Source organism: Ovis aries, chromosome 9 (assembly GCF_016772045.2).
Source record: "Ovis aries strain OAR_USU_Benz2616 breed Rambouillet chromosome 9, ARS-UI_Ramb_v3.0, whole genome shotgun sequence".
NCBI classification, from domain to species: Eukaryota; Metazoa; Chordata; class Mammalia; order Artiodactyla; family Bovidae; genus Ovis; species Ovis aries.
In genome coordinates this window covers 32,587,572-32,612,399 of record NC_056062.1, presented here as the reverse complement: position 1 = coordinate 32,612,399, position 24,828 = coordinate 32,587,572, and the positions used below count along the sequence as shown (strand labels likewise).

Sequence of the window (24,828 nt, the reverse complement as noted above, 5' to 3'; positions counted from 1 at the left end):
GCTCGCCCGAGTGGGACTTGCTCTGCGCAGGGCGGTGGTCCCTGCGGGGTGGACCTCTTTCCATCCTGCGCACTCATTTACCCATGCCTTAGCACGAAGGAAATGGCAACCCACTCCAGTACTTTTGCCTGGAGAAACCCATGGAGGGAAGAGCCTGGTAGGCTACAGTCCATGGGGCCGCAAAGAGTCGGACACGACTGAGTGACTTCACGATAGCACAACCGAGGCCTGGGAAAAGACAGGCCGTAGTCTTAGTTCTGAACGTAAAGTGTCAGCTGCTGCTTCTTCCGAATTGGTCCCAGCTACCCCCCTAATGTGAAGTGACACTGCTGGGCGCTCCGTTACTTTACTTTTCACTCTGGTGGAAAACTATCGTGGCTCCACTCTTGGTTTTCCTGTCTTGTTCTTTAAACTCTTTGTGTGTGCGCTGAGTTTACTGACCAGCTTCCATTGAATAAAACAACAAGCGTGGGGAGGTGGGGTGTCGGAGGTAATCACTTCCGAAATTTTGTTTTAGAAGACTAGATCGCCGGGAATTCCCCGCAGTCCAGTGGTTAGTACTCAGCTCTTTCACTGCCAGGGGCCCTGGGTTGGAACCTTGGTGGGAACTAAGAGAACTAAGATCCCACGGCCCTGGTCTGGGCCAAAAAAATTAGATTGCATGCATTGCTGTCCCTTGCTCCAGTCCTCTCTTTGAGGGAAGCCAGCTCTCAGTTATGACAGCTGCTTTATAGAGAAGCCCACATGGCAAGGAATTGAGATCAGTCTCTGGTCAATAAACTTGACGATGTGAGGAGCTCAGTTCAACAGCCTGAGGAGCTGAATCTTGTCAACAAACAGGGCATGAGCTTTAAAGCAGATCCTCCCCAGTCAGGTCTTTAGCCTGCCCCAACATCTTAATGGCTACTCTGCTAGAGACCTTGAGACAGAGGAGCCCATCTGGTCACCCCTTTCCTGACCCTTAAAAATTGAGATAACAAATGGTTAAGTGTTTCGAGCAAGGACATTTTGGGATAATATGTTATGCAGCAATAGGAAACTAATACACTCTTTATAGTAGCCAAGATATGGAAGCAACCTAAGTGTCCATCAACAGATGAATGGATAAAAATGCAGAATATGTGTGCAATGGGATATTACCCTTTAGAAAGAATGAGATTATGGGAGTTTCCTGGTGGTTCAGTGGTTAAGAATCCACCTTCTAATTCAGGAGATGCAGTTCAATCTCTGGTCAGGGAACTAAGATCTTAAATGTCGAGGGGCAGCTAAGCCTGTGTGCTGCAAGTACTGAACCCACGTGTTCTAGAGCCCCTGGGCCACAGTTAAGACCTGCTGCTGCTGCTAAGTCACATTGTCCTGTCCGACTCTGTGCGACCTCATAGACCGCAGCCCACCAGGCTCTTCTGTCCCTGGGATTCTCCAGGCAAGAACACTGGAGTGGGTTGCCATTTCCTTCTCCACAACTAAGATCTGACACAGCCAAATAAATCATTTTTTTAATGAAATTTGACCACTGTCAAGAAGGAGTATGGACCTGGAGGGTACTAAGTGAAGTGAGACAAAGACAGATACTCAGATGTTTTCACTTCTATGTGGAATCTAAAAACTGAAACAAGGAAATAGATATAACAAAACTGAAACAAACTCTCAGATGTAGAAAATAAGCTAGTAGTTACCAGTGGTAAGAAGGAAGGAGGAGGGGCAAGATAGGGGGAATGGATTAAGAGGTACAAACTACTATGTATAACATAGACTACAAGAACAGGACAGGAAATATAGCCAATGTTTTATAACTTTAAATGGAGTATAACATAAAAATTTAGAATCACTATGTTGTACACCTGAAACTAGTAAATCAACTCTGCCTAAATTTAAAATAAATTTTGTAAATTTCTCTTGAGATTTTTTTATCTTTGCCTCTGCTGTTATTTAGATGTGTGCTATTCTGTCTCCATATATTTTGGTAGTCAGTGAACTTTTTTGACGTATGGTAATGGTTATTATAAGATGAGCTAATGTACAATAACAATAAGTAGTTATATTCTTGCCTTCTCTGTTGTAGATTAATTGACCCTCAGTGCATGGCTTTATTACTGGCTCTTCTGTCCCATTGATTTATGTGCCTGATGTTTGTGCCCATTTCATCCTGTTTATGGTTTTTTGGCGGGGGGGGGGGGGGGGGGGGTGGCGCGCGGCGGCAGGGATGAAGCATCTGTACATCAGCCTCCTGGTAAGCCAGTGGTGTTTGTTAGTGGTTTTACCTTGTGCACCCTGGGTTAGGGGTGGAGGAGGAAGCAGACAGTCCAGGAGAAAGGGAATGTTCCACACAGCTCATCTAATGGGAGTTGTTAGATCTGGACTAGCTCTTGTCTTCAGCATTATCTGACTGTGCGGGCCTCTGTAGATCTCAGCTGCCTCATAATCAGCTGAGGGGTGAGGACTGAATGATGCTATCATACTGTTTTGATTAATGTAGTTCTGTAGTGTAGTCTGAAGGCTAGAAGCATGCTGCCTCCAGCTCTGTTCTTCTTTCTCAAGATTGCTTTAGCTATTCAAGGTCTTTATTGTTTCTCTACAAATTTTAGAATTATTCTAGTTCTGTGAAAAACACCATTGGTGTTTTGATAGTGATTGTGAGAAAGCTTTTTTTTTTTTTTCTTTGCCACTCTGTGAGGCTTGTGGGATCATAGTTCCCCAACCAGGAATTGAATATAGACACTGGAAATGAAAGTGCTGAATCCTGACCACTGGACTGCCAGGGAATTCCTGGGATTGCTGTAAAGCTTTTTAAATAAGTGAAAACACAACTTACCAAAATTTGTGAGATACAGTGAAAGCATTACTTAAAGGGAAATTTAACACCAGGCTCCTCTGTCCATGGAATTCTCCAGGCAAGAATACTGGAGTGGGTAGCCATTCCCTTCTCAGGGGATCTTTCCAACTCAGGGGTTGAATCTAGGTCTCCTGTATTGCAGGCAGATTCTTTACGGTCTCAGCCACCAGGGAAACCCTAATAAAAGAATAGTATAAACAAATCTATGCCCCACATTTGACAACCCAGATGAAATGGATCAATTCCTTGAAAGGTATAGTCTGCCAAAGCTTACAGACAGACTGTATGAATAGGTCTGTGTATATTGAAGAAGATACATTAATAATTACTCACCTTTCAAAACAAAGCACCAGGTGCAGATGTGTTCACTGGTAAATTCTATCAAATATTTAATGGAAAAATTACACCAATTCTCTACAGTCTGTTTCAGAGAAGATAAACTGAATATGTTCTACTTCATTTTATAAGGTCAGCATTACCCTACCTCCAAAACCAAAGACATCAGAAAACTGTGATCTGTCTCTTCGACATAGATAAAAAATCTTCAACAAAATATTTGCAAATAGATTCAGTAATATATAAAAAGAATTACACATTGCAACCAAGTAGGATTTATCTCTGGAAAAGGCAATGGCACCCCACTCCAGTAATCTTGCCTGGAAAATCCCATGGACAGAGGAGCCTGGTAGGTTGCAGTCCATGGGGTTGCTGAGGGTCAGACACGACTGAGCAACTTCACTTTGACTTTTCACTTTCATGCATTGGAGAAGGAAATGGCAACCCACTCCAGCGTTCTTGCCTAGAGAATTCCAGGGATGGGGGAGCCTGGTGGGCTGCCGTCTATAGGGTCGCACAGAGTCGGACATGACTGAAGTGACTTAGCAGCAGCAGGATTTATCTCACGGATACAAAGCTATTTCAACATTCAAAATCAATTAATATAGTTCATGATATCAGCAGGTTAAAAACAAAAAACACATGATCATATCAATAGATACAGAAAAGCATATGATGAAATTCAAGATTCATTCATGACAGAAACTGTCAGTAAACTAGGAATAGAGGAAGGGCTTCCCTGGTGGTCCAGTGGTTAAGAATCTGCCTTGCAGTGCAGGGGACACCAGTTCAATCCTTGATCCTTTTCAACACTGTACTGGAAACCAAAGAAATAAACTGTTTGCCAATGACATGATTTTCTGTGTAAAAAATCTGAAAAAATCAAAAAATATTCTGGAACTAATAATCGATTATAGCCAGGTTGCAGGATACAAAGTTGTCATACAAAAGTCTATCAGTTTCTCATATATCAGCAATGATCAACTGCAACTTGAAGTTAAAAACATAATACTAACATAAGTACCCTCCAAATTAAACACTCAGGAACAAACCTAACAAATTACATGTAATATCTATCTGAGTAAAGTTATAAAAACTCTGATAAACAAAATCAAAGAAGAACTAAATAAGTGGAGAGATATCTCATGTTCATGGATTGGAAGACAGTATTGTCAAGATGTCAGTTCTTTCCAAATTAATCTAGTTTCAATGTGATCCCCATCAAAATCCTGGTAAGTTAGTTTGTGAATTGTGGACAAGCTGATTCTAGAGTTTAGAGAGGCAAAGATCCAGGGTAGCCAACACGATATTAAAGAAGAACAAAATTGGTGGACTGACACTGCTCAAATTCAAGAGTTGCTATGAAGATGCAATACTCAAGATAAAATCATTTTGGCAAAAGAACTGGTCATTGGAACAGAATAGCCATCCCATAAATAGACCTCTAGAAATAGAGTTAGCTGATCTTTGACAGATAGCAGAGGCAGTACAATGGAGGAAAGAGAGTCTTTTCAACAAATGGTACTTGGACAACTGAACATTCAGATGCAAAAAAAAAAAAAAAAAAAAACTAGACACAGACCTTATATCCTTCACAAAAAATGAACTTGAAATGTATCACAGACCGAAGTATATAATGCAATACTATAAAATTTCTGAAGTTAACATGGGAAAAGCCTAGATGGCAATGGATTTGGCAATGACTTTTTAGATAGGACCGTGAGGGCACCATCCATAAAAGAACTGATAAGCTGGATTTAAGTACAATTAAAATTTTTCTTCTTTGCAAAAAACACTGTCACAAGAATGTAAAGACAAGCCACAGGCAGGAGAAATATTTATAAAAGACCCATCTTATAAGGAACTGTTATCCAAAATATAAGAACTTCAACAACAAGAAAACAAACAACCTAGTTTAAAAAATGAGCTGGAGATCCTAGCAGACCCCTCAACAAAGAAGAAATACTAATAGCAAGTAAGCACATGAGAAGGTGCTCCACATCATGTGTCATCAGGGACAGGCAAAAACTAAAAGAGCAGTGAGATGTTGCTACACACCTTTTAGAATGGCCAAAACCCAGAGCCCTGACAGCACCAAATGCCAGCGAGGATGTAGAGCAATGGGACTTCTCGTTATTTGCTGGTGGCAATGAAAAATAGTGCAGCCACTTTGGAAGAAGTTTGGCAGTTTCTTACAAAACTGAACATATTCTTGATATATAATCCAGTAGTTTTGCTTTTTGATATTTACCCAAAGGAGCTGAAAACTTACGTTCACTTGAAACCTACACACTAATATTTATAGTAGCCTTCTTCATGATTGCCAAAGCTTGGAAGCAACCAATGTTACTAGGTGCATGCATACATAAACTATGATGTATGTAGACAATGGAATACTATTAAGTGCTTTAAAAAAAATGAGCTATGAAATCTTGGAAGAAACTTAAATGCATATTGCTGCATATTAGGTGAAAGAAGGTAATCTGAAAAAGGTTATATACTGGTTGACCTTCTGAAAGTCAAAACTATGGAGTCCATAAAAAGATGGGTGGTTCCTCAAAATAATGGGAGAAGTAGGGATAGATAAACAGAGGACTTTAGGGCAGCGATTAGTCTTTATGATTCTGTAGTGGTGGATTTGTGTCATACATTCATCCAACCCATGGAGTTACAACACCAAGAGTGAACCCTAATATAAACTGTGGACTTGGTGATTATGGTGTTTCAGTGTACATTTATTAATTATGACAAGTTTACCATCTTGTTAAGGGTGTTGATAATGGAGGCGGGGTCGGGGGGACTATGCAGGGTTGGGCAGGGAGGTATATGGGAAATCACTCAGTTGTGCTATGAACCTAGACTGCTCTTTAAAAATAAAAAAGCATTTTGTAAAAACCTTAACAGTGGCTTTGCTTGTCCTCAGCTAAGGTTCCTGCAGTGGACTAGAAGGTTCCACATTGTCTGTTCCCATGCCTGCTTCCTTATCTCCCATGCTCGCCTCTTGGTCTTCTCCTCTCCTCTCTGCTCTTTCACATATGGTCCATGTGCTTCCTCACTGTCTGTCCAACAGTGTAGATTCAGAGTCAGTTCTGGGTCTGTCCCCCGGCCATTGCTCCTATGTGGACCCCTTTCCTCCCAGTACATTGCAGCTGAACATCCTCCCTGCTGGCTCCTTGCAGTGTGTTGCAAGTGCATCCTGATGCTCACTTGTTTTCATTCAGGCTGATGAGAGCCCATCACCTGTGATTTGGATTACCGCTGGCTGTGCTCTGCTGAGAGCAGCCCCCAGGGGGGATGTCTGCATGTTTCTGCTGCCTATTCCAACCATCCCTGGGTTAGAGCATCCTTTCTGGAGTGTCCAACCAGGCAGAGCTATGGGGTGAGAGTAGATTCATCCTTCACCATCTACTGTGAGCTGACTGTTCAAGCTCCACAGGTAAGCACTTGCACCCCAATGGTGAGCGCTCTCAAGTCTCCTCCGGTTTGTTAGAACAGTGATTGGTGTCATGGTGTTAAGTTCAGATTTACTGGGTGCATTCTCCCTCCTCTCATTCAGCAACTGGAGTATTCTTAAATCTAAATAAACAGGAGATAATGAAAACTTAAGATAATACAGATGGAATTTGTTCTTACTCCAGTGTGTTATTTTCTCACTATGAAAGAGATTCTTAGAAACATTGATAACATTTGAAGTTTTAAGTCCATAACTGGAAAGAATGGACAACCACTGAAATAACATGAACTATGCATGCTAAAAGTAGGGAGAGGACTCAGGGTTACAAAGAACTCTGAAATTCAGAGAGGATCTGACATAAAGTCATAAATTTCTTAGATATCTAAATTCCTTCTTTTTAAAAAAAGATACAATATTTTATTAATAATTCTATAATAATTTATTCATGACTATTACTTTGAAAGTGAAAGTGCTGATCACTCAATCATGTCTGACTCTTTGGGACCCCATGGGCTGTAGCCCGCCAGGCTTCCCTGTCAAAGGGATTCTCCAGGCAGGAATACTGGAATGGGTTTCCATTCCCTTCTTCAGGGGATCTTCCTGACCCAGGGATCAAACTCAGGTCTCCTGCATTGCAGGCAAATTCTTTACTATCTGAGACACCAGGGAAGCTAACACATCTATTTTTAGTTTCTTATACACCTTTCACATAAACATACTTTTTAATTACTGCTCTTCCATCCTACATATTACTACTTTCAGTAAAACATTTTTTCCACTCAGTTTTCAGAAGTACAATTTTAAAGGCTTTAAAATATTAATATTTATCATATTATCAAGACATTTTCTTCTCTGGTCATTTGTCACTGCTTCCAAGACTCTTGTAGAATAAGATCTTCTGTCCACATCCTTAGGCAGTTAGGGGAAAGGTCAAAGGCTCTTCCTGAGTCTTCAGGGCCTTAAACACAATCAGCCTAAATTAATCCTCATGCTACCAAGCCAAACTCAGGTTTGCTCACCTGATGATCGCCAAAGCCAGTCTACCTGGTTGTGGTGAAGAAAAGTACAGAGTTTAGTCATAGGCGCCAAGCAAGGAGAACAAGCAGCTGGGGCTGGAAAGACTTGAACACCCCAAGGACTTCCAGGGAAGTTTTTAAGGCAGCAACTGGGGTGAGGGTCTCAGGGTGTGGGACCAGCTCAGGTACATTCTTCTGACTGATGGTGAGGTCACAGGGTGATGTTTCAGGAATATTAATCATCAGTCTTCTGGTTCCAACTGAAACCACACAGCTGGTCTCAGCTTAATGAAGCTTAGGTTCTTTATGTCTCAACACAGAAGGAATTCGGTCAGAGACAAAGTGAGAGGTAGGAAGTGGATTTGTTAGTATAGGATTCTTGTGAAGGATATGAGCAGGCAGGCAGAAGAGCTCCACCCCAAGAACTTACTGGGCTACACTTTTATAACCAGAGGAAAAGTGGGGCAGGAGAGAAGGCCATCTTCCCTCTCATTCTTTGAATAAACTCCAAGCTTACATCACTAGCTCCTTCGAGTCTTAAAAGCAGAAATAAGCAGTTCTGCATAACAGTTGGAGTCTTTGGCACCCCACTTCTGATAACGGAGACAACCATAAAGCAGAAGATTGAGAAAGAAATTGAGGACCAAGCAATAATATGGACAAGTTGGGCATTTGACTCAGCAACAGTATCACCCACGGTTTTCTCAAGTGCGCATGGAACAGTCTCCAGGATGAGCATCTGTCACAAAACAAGTTTAAAAATAAATTTTAAAAGACAACCATAAAAAGTATCTTTTCTTATCACAAATGAAACAAGTCATTAACAGAAGAAAATCTGGATAATTCACAAGTATATAGAACTTAATCAATATACTCTTAACCAGTGTATCAAAAGAGAAATCACAAGGGAAATTTTCTAATTTCCCAAGAATACAATTTACCAAAACTTACGGGATGCAGTGAAAGCAGTGTAAACAGGGAAATGAATAGCTTTAAATATATACATTAAAAAAGAAAAATCTCAAATTAATTACCTAATCTTATAAGGAACCAGGCAAAGCACAAACTAAACCCAAAGCTAGTAGAAAGAAACAAGGAAGATTAGAGTGGAGAAAAACAGAGAATAAGAAAACAGTCAAGAAAATCAATGTAATCAAATGATGGTTCTTTGAGAGGATCAATGAAACTGACAAACCCTTAGCTATATTGACTAAGAAAAAGACTGCTTATGTTTCATGAAACTGACAAATGTTTAGCTACATTGGCTAAGGAAAAGACTACTTTGTTTCATGATTAAAATCAAAAATAAAAGTGGGTACGTAACGAACTACACAAAAATAAGTATTATAAGAGACTGTCATGAACAATTGTACACTAAAAAAGTGAGATAACCTAGATGAAAGGGACAGATTCCTAGAAACACACAATCTCCTGAAACTGAATTATGAAGAAATAGAAAATCTGAATAGACCTATAACCAGTAAGACTGAATCAGTAATTAAAAAAAAAAAAAATCTCCCAACAAAGAAAAGCCCCAGATCAAGATGGCTTCACTGGTGAATTTTACCAAGGATTTAGGGAAGAATTAATGCCAGTCCTCTCAAATTTTCCCCAGAAATTAAAGATGAGAGAACACTTTCTAATGGGTGTTATGAAGTCGGCATTTCAGTTCAGTTCAGTCGCTCAGTCATGTCAGACTCTGCGACCCCATGAATCGCAGCACGCCAGGCCTCCCTGTTTATCACCATCTCCCGGAGTTCACTCAGACTCACGTCCATCGAGTCCGTGATGCCATCCAGCCATCTCATCCTCTGTCATCCCCTTCTCCTCCTGCCCCCAGTCCCTCCCAGCATCAGAGTCTTTTCCAGTGAGTCAACTCTTCTCATGAGGTGGCCAAAGAACTGGAGCTTCAGCTTTAGCATCATTCATTCCAAAGAAATCCCAGGGTTGATCTCCTTCATAATGGATTGGTTGGATCTCCTTGCAGTCCAAGGGACTCTCAAGAGTCTTCTCCAACACCACAGTTCAAAAGCATCAATTCTTCGGCGCTCAACCTTCTTCACAGTCCAGCTCTCACATCCATACATGACCACAGGAAAAACCATATCCTTGACTAGACGGACCTTAGTCGGCAAAGTAATGTCTCTCTGCTTTTGAATATACTATCTAGGTTGGTTATAACTTTTCTTCCAAGGAGTAAGCGTCTTTTAATTTCATGGCTGCAATCACCATCTGCAGTGATTTTGGAGCCCCCCAAAATAAGGTCTGACACTGTTTCCACTGTTTCCCCATCTATTTCCCATGAAGTGATGGGACCAGATGCCATGATCTTTGTTTTCTGAATGTTGAGCTTTAAGCCAACTTTTTCGCTCTCTCACTTTCATCAGGAGGCTTTTTTAGCTCCTCTTCACTTTCTGTCATCTGCATATCTGAGGTTATTGATATTTCTGTCAGCAATCTTGATTCCAGCTTGTGCTTCTTCCAGTCCAGCGTTTCTCATGATGTACTCTGCATAGAAGTTAAATAAGCAGGGTGACAATATACAGCCTTGACGTACTCCTTTTCCTGTTTGGAACCAGTCTGTTGTTCCATGTCCAGTTCTAACTGTTGCTTCCTGACCTGCATACAGATTTCTCAAGAGGCAGGTTAGATGGTCTGGTATTCCCATCTCTTTCAGAATTTTCCACAGTTTATTGTGATCCACACAGTCAAAGGCTTTGGCATAGTCAATAAAGCAGAAATAGATGTTTTTCTGGAACTCTCTTGCTTTTTCCATGATCCAGCGGATGTTGGCAATTTGATCTCTGGTTCCTCTGCCTTTTCTAAAACCAGCTTGAACATCAGGAAGTTCACAGTTCACGTATTGCTGAAGCCTGGCTTGGAGAATTTTGAGCATTACTTTACCAGCATGTGAGATGATGCAATTGTGCGGTAGTTTGAGCATTCTTTGGCATTGCCTTTCTTTGGGATTGGAATGAAAACTGACCTTTTCCGGTCCTGTGGCCACTGCTGAGTTTTCCAAATTTGCTGGCATATTGAGTGCAGCACTTTCACAGCATCATCTTTCAGGATTTGAAACAGCTCAACTGGAATTCCATCACCTCCACTAGCTTTGTTCGTAGTGATGCTTTCTAAGGCCCACTTGACTTCACTTTCCAAGATGTCTGGCTCTAGATTAGTGATCACATCATCATGATTATCTGGGTCGTGAAGATCTTTTTTGTACAGTTCTTCCATGTATTCTTGCCATCTCTTCTTAATATCTTCTGCTTCTGTTAGGTCCATACCATTTCTGTCCTTTATCGAGCCCATCTTTGCATGAAATGTTCCCTTGGTATCTCTAATTTTCTTGAAGAGATCTCTAGTCTTTCCCATTCTGTTGTTTTCCTCTATTTCTTTGCATTGATCACTGAAGGCTTTCTTATCTCTTCTTGCTATTCTTTGGAACTCTGCATTCAGATGCTTATATCTTTCCTTTTCTCCTTTGCTTTTCACCTCTCTTCTTGTCACAGCTATTTGTAAGGCCTCCCCAGACAGCCATTTTGCTTTTTTGCATTTCTTTTCCATGGGGATGGTCTTGATCCCTGTCTCCTGTACAATGTCGCAAACCTCATTCCATAGTTCATCAGGCACTCTATCTATCAGATCTAGGCCCTTAAATCTATTTCTCACTTCCACTGTATAATCATAAGGGATTTGATTTAGGTCATACCTGAATGGTCTAGCAGTTTTCCCTACTTCAATTTGAGTCTGAATTTGGCAATAAGGAGTTCATGATCTGAACCACAGTCAGCTCCTGGTCTTGTTTTTGTTGACTGTATAGAGCTTCTCCATCTTTGGCTGCATAGAATATAATCAATCTGATTTCGGTGTTGACCATCTGATGATGTCCATATGTAGAGTCTTCTCTTGTGTTGTTGGAAAAGGGTGTTTGCTATGACCAGTGCATTTTCTTGGCAAAATTCTATTAGTCTTTGCCCTGCTTCATTCCGCCTTCCAAGGCCAAATTTGCCTGTTACTCCAGGTGTTTCTTGACTTCCTACTTTTGCATTCCAGTCCCCTATAATGAAAAGGACATATTTTGGGGATGTTAATTCTAAAAGGTCTTGTAGGGTCTTCATAGAACCGTTCAACTTCAGCTTCTTCAGCGTTACAGGTTGGGGCATAGACTTGGATAACTGTGATATTGAATGGTTTGCCTTGGAGACGAACAGAGATCATTCTGTCGTTTTTGAGATTGCATCCAAGTACTGCATTTTGGACTCTTTTGTTGACTATGATGGCTACTCCATTTCTTCTGAGGGATTCTTGCCCGCAGTAGTAGATATAATGGTCATCTGAGTTAAATTCACCCATTCCAGTCCATTTTAGTTCGCTGATTCCTAGAATGTCGACGTTCACCCTTGCCATCTCTTGTTTGACCACTTCCAATTTGCCTTGATTCATGGACCTGACATTCCAGGTTCCTATGCAGTATTGCTCTTTACAGCATCGGATCTTGCTTCTATCACCAGTCACATCCACAGCTGGGTACTGTTTTTGCTTTGGCTCCATCCCTTCATTCTTTCTGGAGTTATTTCTCCATTGATCTCCAGTAGCATATTGGGAACCGAATGACCTGGAGAGTTCCTCTTTTGGTATCCTATCATTTTGCCTTTTCATTACTGTTCATGGAGTTCTCAAGGCAAGAATACTGAAGTGGCTTGCCATTCCCTTCTCCAGTGGACCACACTCTGTCAGACCTCTCCACCATGACCCGCCCATCTTGGGTTGCCCCACAGGCATGGCTTGGTTTCATTGAGTTAGACAAGGCTGTGGTCCTAGTGTGATTAGATTGACTAGTTTTCTGTGAGTATGGTTTCAGTGTGTCTGCCCTCTGATGCCCTCTTGCAACACCTACCACCTTACTTGGGTTTCTCTTACCTTGGGCGTGGGGTATCTCTTCACGGCTGCTCCAGCAAAGCACAGCCGCTGCTCCTTACCTTGGACGAGGGGTATCTCCTTACCCCTGCCGTTCCTGACCTTCAACGTGGGATAGCTCCTCTAGAAGTCAGCATTCACTTTCTAATGTGTGTTATGAAGTCGGCATTACACGATATCAAAGCCTGACAAAGACAGTGCAAGAAGAGGAAACTGCAGACCAACATCCCTCATGAATATTGAAGCAAAAAATCTCAACAAAATACCAGAAAGCTAAAATCAGCTGCATAGTGAGATGACTGTACACCATGACCAAGTGGGACATATTCCAGGAATGCAAAGTGTGTTCACATGATACCCACATTAATAGGATGAAGAAAAAAATCACATTGTAGTCCCAATTGGTGCAGTAAAAGCATTAGACAAATTCACCACCCTTTCACGATTAAAAAACACTCAAAAACCTAGGAATAAAAGGAAACTTCCTCAATATCATAAAGTCCACATCTGAAAACCCTACATCTAATGTCATTCTCAGTAGTGAAAGACTGAAAGCTTTTCCCATAAGATCAGCAGTAAGATAAGGATACCCACTTTGTCACTTCCTTTTAATGCATTGGTTTTAGAAGAATTAGGCAAGATAAGGGGATCAAAGTTACCCAAATTGGAAAGGAAGAAATAAAATTTATCTCTGTTCACTGGTGACCTGATCTTATATGTAGAAAATACTAAAAATGCCAAAAAAACAACTTTGAGAACTAAGAACCTAATTCAGCAAAGAGGCAGGATACAATCATCACACAAAAGTCAGAAGCATTTCTGTACACTAACAATGAAGAATTTGTAATGGAAATTATGAAAACCATTTCATTTGCAATAGCATAAAAATAAGACTGAACAATGTTGAAAACATTGCTGAAAGAAACTAAAAAAGACATACCTAAATGGAAAGACAGCCCATATTCACAGATTGGAAGACCTAACCTTGTTAAGATGAGAGTATACTGACGTGGCTGCAGGTAAGCACGCAGGCAAGAACATAAGCAGATGTGCCAGGATCTGAAGGGAAGGAGGTGCCTCTGCCGCAGGGCTGTGTTCACACCTGCTCCCAAAGGAGATATCTGCCTCCTTCCCACAGGTGAGCCAGTGCTCTGCACCTGGGAAGGGGTGCAGCTGCGGACAGAGTGGCTGCTCCTTTACTGCCCCTGGGTCTCCGCCTGACCACTCCTGTGGCCAGCCCAGCCAGACAGCCCAGGGAAGGAACCGCACAAAACACAGCTTCAGGGCTTCCCTGGTGGCTCAGTGGTAAAGAATCTGCTTCTGCAGGAGACAGGGCTATGATCCCTAATCTGGGAATATCCTACACCCCACTAAGCCGGTGTGCCACAACTTTTGAGCCTGTGTTCTAAAGCCCGGGAACGGCAGCTACTGAGCCCACACCACAGCTGCTGAAGCCAACATGCCCTGGAGCCTGTGCTCCGCAACAAGAGAAGCCAACGAGCTGAGAAGCCCATGCACCGCAACAAGAGAATAGCCCCGGCTCTCTGCAACTAGAGAAAGCCTGTAAAGAAGACCCAGCACAGCCAAAAATAATAAATTAAATTGTGTTTTAAAAAATAGTTACAGCTTAACAAAGTTGACAGGGAACACAGCCACCACACATGGAATATTTATAACCCAAGAAAGAAAGTCTGTTGACAAGTCAGGAGGCTGCAAATGCTTCATGTAAGGCCATTGGACTGTGTTCTAGCTTTGATTGTAACTGACATCTCCTTCCAGTTGTCTAAGAAATTCAACGTGCAGATTTGAGGACACTCATCATGTTGGTTTGCACAGAGCCTCTTTTCCCATTCAAACTGTAATTTTATGCTTGAAGAGACATCAGAAAGATTTATTAAATATATTTTAGATTATTTCCAAATTCATAAAATATTTTGATAGTGCTAACTTGTGTGCATATGTATCTGATTATTTTAGATACGTCTGAGCTTACAGTGAATTCACTTTTTCTTTTTTTTTTCCCCACCTTAATCTAGAGTAGTTTTTTTCACATACTGCTTTCAAAACTAAATGTATCAGGCTTCCCTGATGATCCAGGGGTTAAAAATCTACCTGCCAATGTAGGGGATATGGGTTTAATCCCTGGTACAGGAAAATCCCACATGCCAAGGGCCAAGTAAGCTGGTGCACCACAACTATTGAGCCTGTACACTCTAGAGCCCATGCTTTGCAATGAGAGAAGCCACCGCAGTGAGAAACCAGTGCACAACAGCTACATAGTAGCCCCTGCTCACTGCAAGTAGAGAAAGTCTGTGCACAACAAGGAAGATTTGGCACAGCCAAAATAAAAATAAATAAGTAAAATTGTAAAAAAAAAAAATGCATCTTCTGATGGTTGAAATAGGTGTTTCAATTGCCATCTCCCTGCTGTTGCCATTTATAAAACACTTGAAAATTTTTTTTAACATTTTTGACAGTTTCAAACTTAAAGCAGTAAAAGGAAAAATTGTAAAACACAAACAAACTATGAAATGGACTGAGAAGCTCACTGGGTATGTGTGATGGAAACATGTCTGGGTAACCTGATTCTTCAGGTTCTCTGCTCCTTTTGCTGTCTTTACGCTATTTTACAACTCATTAATTTGTAAACAAAAAACTGGTAATGATCCATGATTTTTGTCCACAGAAATACAAATCAGTTGTGTCCAGTAGTTTGCTATGGATTATTCCCTGTGGTGGGATTCCCAGGTGACTCAGTGATAGAGAATCTGCCTGCACAGGCAGGAGACACAGGAGATGTGGGTTCAATCCCTGGGTAGGGAAGATTCCCTGGAGAAGGAAATGGTAACCCACTCCAGTATTCTTGCCTGGGAAATCCCATGAATGGAGGAGCCTGACAGTGTACAGTCCATGGGGTCGCAAATAGTTGTACATGACTGAGCACACACACGTGCATTCCCTGTGTGTAGTTCCATTTTGCTTCAATTTATAAATTAATGCCAATATTCTTCCAGTTTTCATTTGAACCAACTGTAATTTCTTTTGGATTCTCTGATTAATAAGTTAAAATCTTTGACAATCATTTTATCTTTCTCCATGTCTTGATTGTATCTTCAAAAAGTCGCCTTTTACCAACAGCAAGAGTGAACCAAGAACTTCCAGATGCCATCTGAGCCACCAGGAAGCCTACTAAGAGACATTTCTAAGTATAAAAGATCAACTTAAAAAGTATCAGCAGATACATGCTTGACTTTATCCTATAATCTATAGACAATTTATTAGAATATGTAATAAATCCATACACCTTTTCCAAAGGAATACCCAAGATAGAAGTAGCAATAAAGTTATAACTGACAGTCACCACAGATTAAATAATTTAGATAAAGCTTACCTCTCTCAAAGAGATGGACTCTGGGCAAGTGGTTCAGAAGGAAATACAGTGTGCTTTTAACTTTGTATGAAAAACAATGTTCAGTCCCATGTTGCTGAACATATTTGTTTTTGCCAAATAAATCCTTTACTTCAAATTTCTGTCCGAATGTTTTATTAAAACTCCACTTCTGGCCTTTGTTTTGGAATTTGTTACTTTTGTTGCCACCTCCTGATTGCTGTCCCCTGAAGCCTCAACTGCCTTCCCCCTGTTGCGATATCGCTCCCGTGGTCCTTCTAGCTCTGGTTGCTCTGTGGCCACAGAAAGGTTCCAATAGCCATGAATCATTCCACTTTTCCTGTTCTTCTGTTACTGATGCAGTAGGGATATCAAAGCAAACACCCTGCTTTCCTTCGAGAAAGACCATTCTCTTCACTTTGGAATCAGTATCTCACCCAGCTGATCTTTAAGTTCTTTCCAAGCATAACTAATGTTTGGCGTCTCAGTTGAGCATTGCAGATCATGGTCACAAAGCCCGTGTTTGAGTTGATCAAGGAGCGCTGATCTATTGATGTGGCACTGGAAAACTGGGTCAGGGCTGCTGCCAAGGCTTCCACAGCTCCCTTCTCAATCAGCTTCTCAGCTGACTGCTTGAAGTGACCAATCGCAGTGGGAGGCACAGAGTCCAAGAGCCTGATGGCACCTTTGCTAGAACCTTTTTTATTATCTCTGCTGCAGAAGAAATACCTGTTCGCTTAAATTTAATTCCCACTTTTTGCTCCACTTTGGCTAACTGGTATTCTTCCTTGTGCTGATAAAAGCAGATGCAAACCCTGGTCTCTTCAGCTGTGTTCACCCAGAATGGTGAATGTAGGACTCCACATCCTTTGGTGGGGATCTTATAACAACCAGATCAACCTCAGGGATGTCTAACCTATGTGCAGCAACATTGGTTGCAACCAGAACTGCAACATCATCGTTTCTAAAACCTTTCAGAATGATTTCTCCTTCCTTCTATGGAATGTCTCTGTGTAAAGACTGGGAATCCTGCTTTATGGCCACATTCTGTGACAACTCCTGGGCTTCTTCCTTCGTTTCACAAAATGTGATAGTGTGCCCTTGATAACCACTGTACACTCAGCTCACGTCCCCAATAACTGCTGCCCTCTCAGTCCAGTGGCACTTGATAGCCAGAGGCTCTACAGTTATTGCTGTTTTCTGTGTCTTTTTACCAATCAGGACTGCCTGTTCATATATAGATTTCATGTATTTTTTAGCAACATTATACACCTAATGAGGGCAAGTTGCAGAAAAGACCAATGTTTGGGGATTGTCTTCTGAATCTTTCTTGTATGCTACATATAAAATCTCTTCCACTTGATCAGCAAAGCCCATGTCCAACATCTGGTCAACTTCAGGACATCATGCCTAAGTGTGTTGAGAAGCTTTGCTTATATTCCATATGGTGAATTTTAGCAAGAGCCCATGGGACTACAAGTGCACTCCAGTTATATTTATGTATTTCTTCCACTCCCTAGAGCACTCAAGCCCTGCGCTAGGCCCTGAGGAGGAGAGAGGAGACCCACAACAGTAGGTACAGAAGGTCCCAGAGAGGTGGGTGCAGGGCAGTGGGAGGACCTGGGGACATCCCTGATCTTGGAGAACAGGTGGGACTTGGTCAGATAAAGCATTTGTGTAGAAGCACCAAGTGGGGGAGCATAACACATCCAGGGGTGAGTTGGGGGCAGTGGAAGAAAGGTTGGTGTCTTCTCCACATGGGCTGCTGTAAAAAAATGAAATACCAGAGACTAGGTGGCAATAGAAATGTATTTCTCACATTTCTGAGGCCTGGGAAGTCCAGGGTCATGGCACCAGCAGATTCAGGGTCCGGTGAGGGCCCTTTCCCGGGTTACAGGAGGCCTATTGTGTGCTCATGGCATGGTCTCGGGCCTCTGTTACAAAAGAGTGCTGCTTCTATCGTAAGGCTCTGCAGTCACCCCACCCCACCCCCCCCCCCCACCCCCGCCTGCCAAATGCTACCCACTAATACCATCACCTCGGGTATCAGGTTTCAACATAGGAATTTTAGGGGGACTGAACATTCAGCCCACAACAGTTGGAGACCTGGATAGGCCCCCTCCAGCCTGAATGAAGTCCTCTTTGAAGGACTGCACATGGCAGGTCCTGCCAACAGGAGTCTGTTTTTCTTTGGGAAGATGTGGCCCTGTCTTTAGGGGTGGGGTAGGAGAGTGCCTCTGGAGAAGGCAATGGCACCCCACTCCAGTACTCTTGCCTGGAAAATCCCAAGGGCGGAGGAGCCTGGTAGACTGCAGTCTATGGGGTCATGGAGAGTCAGACACGACTGAGTGGCTTCACTTTCACTTTTCACTTTCCTGCATTGGAGAAGGAAATGACAACCCACTCCAATGTTCTTGCCTAGAGAACCCCAGGGACAGGAGAGCCTGGTGGGCTGCCGTCTCTGGGGTCGCACAGAGTCGGACACGACTGAAGCGACATAGCAGCAGCAGCAGGAGAGTGCCTCACTGCCCACATGGCTCAGCTGCTGCCTCTGTGTACACTGTGTTACCCAGAATCCAGGGACAAAGGGCTCGGCCCCTCAGGGCCAGTGGAGCTGGACAAAATGGAAAAAAATTCTCATTTGCCTCTTCTTGATGCATCATCTTCAGTTTATCTGGGACATTTTTCCAAAGATGGCCAACAGGCACATGAAAAGAGGCCCAGTATTTCTAATCATGAGCGAAATGCAAATCAAAACTACAATGAGATACCACCTCACACCTCTCAGAATGGTTGTCATTAAAAAAAGAATAATAACGAATGCCAAGTGTTGGTGAGGATGTGGAGAAAAGAGAACGCTTGTGCACCGGTGGTAGGAATGTAAACCCATGCAGCCACTGTGGAAAACAATATGGAGCATCCTCAAAAACCTAAACAGCTACTGTTTGGTCTAGCAATTCCACTCCTGGGCATGTATCCCAAAAGGAACCAAGACAGTAATTGGGAAAAAAAAACATGCACCCCAGTATTCATTGCAGCACTGCTTATAATAGCTCAGGAATGGAAGCAATCTAAGTGTCCATCAGCAAATGAATGGATAAGGATGATGTGGTGCGTATATACGGTTGATATTACTCAGCCATCAAAAAAGAATCTTGCCATTTGCAATAACATAGATGGACTTGGAGGATATTATGCTAAGTGAAATAAGTCAGACAAACTGTATGATATCATTTAAATGACTCTAAAAAATAAAACCAGTGAATATAACAAGAAAGACTCACAGATGTAGAGAACAAAACTGTGGTTACCAGTGGGAACCAGAGTGATGGAGGGGCACGTAGGGAGAATGGAGGAGTAAGAGGCGTGAACCACTAGGTATACAATAAACCAGCTACAAGTTCCCTGACCCAGGAATATAGCCAGTACTTTATAGTAACCTCTTAACAATTGTGAATCACTATGCTATACGCCTGAAACTGATATAATATGGTAAATCAACTGTGCCTTCCCAAAAAGTTGATATACCTATGGCACCTTCATATCTAGTTATTGATATGCAGAGGGCACAAGATATAAAAGTAAAATATTATTACTGTTTAAATGGGCTTATCAACAGCATGAATTAATCTTTCCTTGGTGGATAAATGTCTAATTTCTTTAATAACAGCTATTAATTAAGCAACCCAATAGTTTGATGTGACATTAACTTTGTTCTGGTCTTCATTGCTCAGTTGGTAAAGAATCCACCTGCAATGCAGATCCCAGTTCGATTCCTGGGTTGGGAAGATCCGCTGGAGAAAGGATAGGCTACCCAATCCAGTATTCTTGGGCTTCCCTTCTGGCTCAGCTGGTAAAGAATCTGCCTGCAACGCGGGAGACCTGGGTTTGATCCCTGGGTTGGCAAGATACCTTGGAGAAGGGAAAGGCCACCCACTCCAGTATTCTGGCCTGGAGAATTCCATAGACTGTATAGTCCATGGGGTCACAAAGAGTCGGACTTTCACTTTCTTTCTAACCTTGTTCTAAAAGAATCATTAAGGTGTAAAGTTAATAGTTTAGAAAGCACCTGGACCCCACAGTCAAAGCCTGTCTCATGGAACTGTCTGTCCTTCATCCATAAGAAGTTGAGTTTATGTAGGATCATCCACAGCCCAGAAATCTGACGTTGAGAACAAGTGAGTAGAGTGTTTCTTGAAAATTCTCCAATCTGGCATCTTTTCTTCTCACTTACAAATTCATTCTGAGCAAAAATTCACATTTGGCAGTGTTTTGATGTGGAAATCCTTCCAGATATTTTGCATCTTGACAGCAAACTCCAGAGTTAAACTGCGGCTAGGCTGATTGGGTAAGTTTAGGTCCTGAGACAGAGCCACTGAAAGGGTCCGCTCAGGTCCCATGGAGCCATTGTTATAAATGTGCAGAGACAGTTACTCAGTGAGTCACCGAGGACAGGCTGTACCTGGTTCTGAAGCTTTCTTCTCTGTGACTGTAATTTTTACTTCTTTGCCTGCCTTTACTGTATCCTTTTTTAATTTTCAGGAATCTTATAAGAAACAGTCATTGAACTTTATTCCTAAGTCAAATGTGGCTTTGCTGTAATGATGCCAAAAGTCTTGGAGCAACATGAAGCCAATTGAATCATTATTCCCCAGTGCTTCAGCCCTTTTCAAGGTTCAGAGGGAAGAGACTTCATCCGTTTAACATACACATCGCTGAACTTGAGTTTGGCCCTCTGGTTGTGCAAAACTTTAGAATGTATCTGATATGGTAGAAATAGGTTTCAGGGATCTTTTACTGTAAGCCCTTTTTGAAATAATCACAGCAGATAGCTTATAGAAATCGTTAGCACAGATGCTATATGTTCTATAATATTACAGTATAACCTTCCAACTAAGGGAAGACTGTTTTCATCTTTGTGAGATTATGTGTTCAGGGTTCACAGCAATTCAGGCCAGCAGATCACACACTCTGCCTGTGAAATCCCACTGAAGACAGAGTGGCCGTGCCGGAAGCACAGCCCTCAGAGGAACAGACAGGAAGTTGGAGACTCTGAATTTTATGAGCCGGAAATGTCACTGAATTGGATGTTTTCAATAAAGACTGATATTCTGTTGGGTAGAGCAGGGCCCCTGTTTAGCTACTCCCAGGTGGTTCTGGAGCAAACACTGAGGAAGGCTGTCCATTCCTCAAAGACAGCTCTCCACCCTTGCAGGAATCAGCCCTGCATTTCAGCCCCCATGCCAGGAGACCCCACAAAGGTAAGGCAGCTGGATCAGCTGCTTCTCTTTCACGAGAGAAGGAGCTGGACCAGTGTCCTTCTCCATCCCTCCCTTGTCCAGGGCCGCAGAGACGTGCCTGTTAAACGGGACCAGTGCTGCCCTGCGGAGCTGCTGAGAGGGGAGAACACTGCACATGGGCCGCGTGGTGTGTGTGTGTGAAATAAAACATGGAATCCATTACTTGGTCTCGGCAGAGCCTGATAAAGCCTTGGGAAACAGAAAACAGTGGAAGTGTTATTTGCTCAGGTGTGTCCAACTCTTTGCAACCACCTGGATGGTAGCCTTCTAGGCTCCTCTGTCCGTGGACTTCTCCAGGCAAACATACTGGAGTGGGTTGCCATGCTCTTCTCCAGGAGATCTTCCCTACCCAGGGATCGAACCCAGGTCTCCCGCATCGTGGGCACATTCTTTACCATCGGAGCCACCAGGGAAGCTTGAAAAACATAGAAGCAGATCTTAAATACAACTTTCCATTTGCAACAGTAGACAGAGAGCAGTGAGAGAAAAGAATCCAAAGAATAAACACCTCTGAGGTTTTAAGTTTTGTTTTGTTTTAGATTCCACGTAAAAGAGATCATACAGTATTTTTGTCTTTCTCTGTCTGATTTATTTCCCTTGGCATAATGCCCTCTAGTCCATCCATGTTGTCACAAAGGGCAGGATTTCCTTTTTTATGGATGAATGATATTCCATTGTGTGTATATGTACATACGTGTATGTATAATTACATATATGTATTTATATAGAATTTCACATCTTGTTTATCCACTCATCCACCAATGGACACAGGTCGTTTCCATGTGTTGGCTGTTGTGAATAATGCTGCAATGATCATGAGGCCCATGAGGTTTTATAAATTGTTCTTTTAATCTGGAAAACTTACAGTTGCCTTGGAAAAGGTCCCTGCCTTCATGGAGCCTATGTGCTAATGGAAGTAGACAAACAGCAGACTTAAACAGTACATACATGAGACACTTTCCCATCATGATAAGTACTGAAAAGCAAATGGGGCAACAGAAGAAGAGCAACAGAGTTGGCCCCGTTCTTTAGGGCGGTCAGTGAGGGAGGGGCCCTCTCAGAGGGTTGCAGCTCAGATAATAGGGCAGAGCTCCTGTGAAGCCTGGAGAGAGCCCAGGCAGAGGCCGGCGGCTGAAAGAGGAGGGCCTGGGACCTGGGGAATGGGCCTCTGGGAGGGAAGCCCTGGTATCTGTCATAGGCCTTAGTAATGGGCTTATTTGGCCACCAGAGGAAGTCCAGTGTGACTGAAAGTGTGTTAGTGTTGTGTCCCTGAGGTCCCAGAGACAGCTGGAGCCAGATCCTGCAGTGTTTTACTTATGAATGACAAGAAGTTTCTATTTTAACTAGAACAGGCAAACTTGGAAAGGTTTTTAAGAACAGGATATGTAGTGTGAAATCATGTGGCATTGCCAGATTGCAGTAATGTGATTTGTTTTAAAATGATCAATGCTGATATTTAAGGGTTGTTGTTATCAGTCACTAACTAATTGTTGTCCAATTCTTTGCTACCCCATGGATGCACATCAGGCTCCTGTGTCCTCCACAGGACAAATTCACGTCCATTGAGTCAGTGATGCTCTCTAATCATCTCATCCTCTGTTACCCCATCTCCTTCCTGTCCTCAATCTTTCCCAGCATCAGGGACTTTTCCAGTGAGTCGGCTCTTTGCATCAGGTGGCCAAAGTATTGGAGCTTCAGCATTAGTCCTTCCAATGAATATTCGGGACTGATTTCCTTTTGGATTGACTAGTTTGATCTCCTTACAGTTCCAGGGACTCTCAAGAGTCTTCTCTAGCACCACAGCTCAAATGCATCAATTCTTTGGTGCTCAGACTTCTTTATGGTCCAGCTCTTACATCCATACATGACTATTGGAAAAACCGTAGCTTTGACTACATGGACTTTTGTCAGCCAAGTGGTCTCTGCTTTTAATACGTTGTCTAGGTTTGTCATAGCTTTTCTTCCAGGAAGCAAGTCTTTTAACTTCATGGCTGTAGTCACCATACTGTCAGAAGTGGTTTTGGAGCCCAAGAAAATAAAATCTGTCACTGTTTACAGTTTTCCCCCATCTGTTTGCCATGAAGTGATGGGACCAGAGGCCATGATCTTAAGTTTTTTAAAGTTGAGTTTCAAGCCAGCTTTCTCACTGTCCTCTTTCATCAACAGGCTCTTTAGTGCCTCTTCACTTTCTGCCATTAGAGTGGTATCACCTGCATATCTGAGGTTATTTGTTCTGGAAATCTTGATTCCAGCTTGTGATTCATTCAGCCCTCCTTATCACATTATGTACTCTGCATGTAAGTTTAAATGAGCAGGGTGACAATATACAGCCTTAATGAACTCCTTTCCCAATTTTGAACCAGTCAGTTGTTCCATATAAGATTCTAACTGTTGCTTCTTGATCGCGCACAGATTTCTCAGAAGACAGGTAAGGGGATGTGGTATTTCCATCTTTTTAAGAATTTTCCAGTTTGTTGTGAACCACACAGTCAAAGGCGTTAGTATAGTCAATGAAGCAGATGTTTTTCTGAAATTTCTTTCCTTTTTCTGTGATCAGATGTTGGCAATTTGATCTCTGGTTCCTCTGTCTTTTCTAAATCTAGCTTGAACATCTGAAAGTTCTCGGTTGAAGCCTGGCTTGGAGAATTTTGAGCATTACTTTGCTAGTGTGCGAGATGAGTGTAATTGCGCAGTAGTTTGAACATTCTTTGGCATTGCCTTTCTTTGGGATTGGAATGAAAACTGACCTTTTCCAGTCCTGTGGCCACCGCTGAGTTTTCCAAATTTGCTGGCATATTGAGTGCAGCACTTTCACAGCATCATCTTTTAGGATTTGAAATAGCTCAGCTGGAATTCCATCACCTCCACTAACTTTGTTTACAGTAATGCTTCCTAAGACCCACTTGACTTCACACTTCAGGATGTCTAGCTCTAGGTTAAGTGACACACCATTGTAGATATCCAGATCAATACAATCTCTGGGGTTCAAATGTACTACTTACTCTCAAAATCTGACAAGAACACAATATTTACATTGCCCCAGATTGTCTCCTCACAAGATACTTCTAATTTAAAAAGGAAAAAAAAAACACCAAAAACATAATTTACAATGAAGAAACCAGAATACCACTTTACTCAGGTGATAAAGTTCAACCTCAGCAGTAAAGGTCAGGTTCATGACCCCCTGGTGTGATGCGCTGAGGACACAGCCTCACCTGTGCTGCTGCTGCCAAAGGGTCCCCAGAATCCAACCAGAAAGATGTCAGACAGACCCAAATTGAGAGACATCTCCCAAAGCTGTGGCCTGCACTCCTTAAAAATGTCAGAGTCACAAAAAGATAAGACTGAGGAATGCTCCAGAATGAAGAGGACATGAAAACTAAATGCACCTTGTGATCCTAAAGCAGAAACCTGAATTTCTTAGTTTTACTATGAGCGTTATTGAGACATTTGATGAATTCTGAATGTCTGTAGATTAGGTAACGAATAACTTTTTAAAAAAAAATTAATTTTTGCCACTGCATGGCAGTGAGATCTTAACTCCCCAACCAGGGACTGAACCCACGCCCCCTGCAGTGGAA

The 24,828-nt window shown here is 42.2% G+C and overlaps 1 pseudogene; it reads right to left on the bottom strand.

Moving 5' to 3' along the window:
• Positions 1-3,349: 3,349 nt before the first annotated feature.
• On the bottom strand, positions 3,350-24,535 carry LOC132660267 (nucleolar RNA helicase 2-like; annotated as a pseudogene).
• Positions 24,536-24,828: the final 293 nt, after the last annotated feature.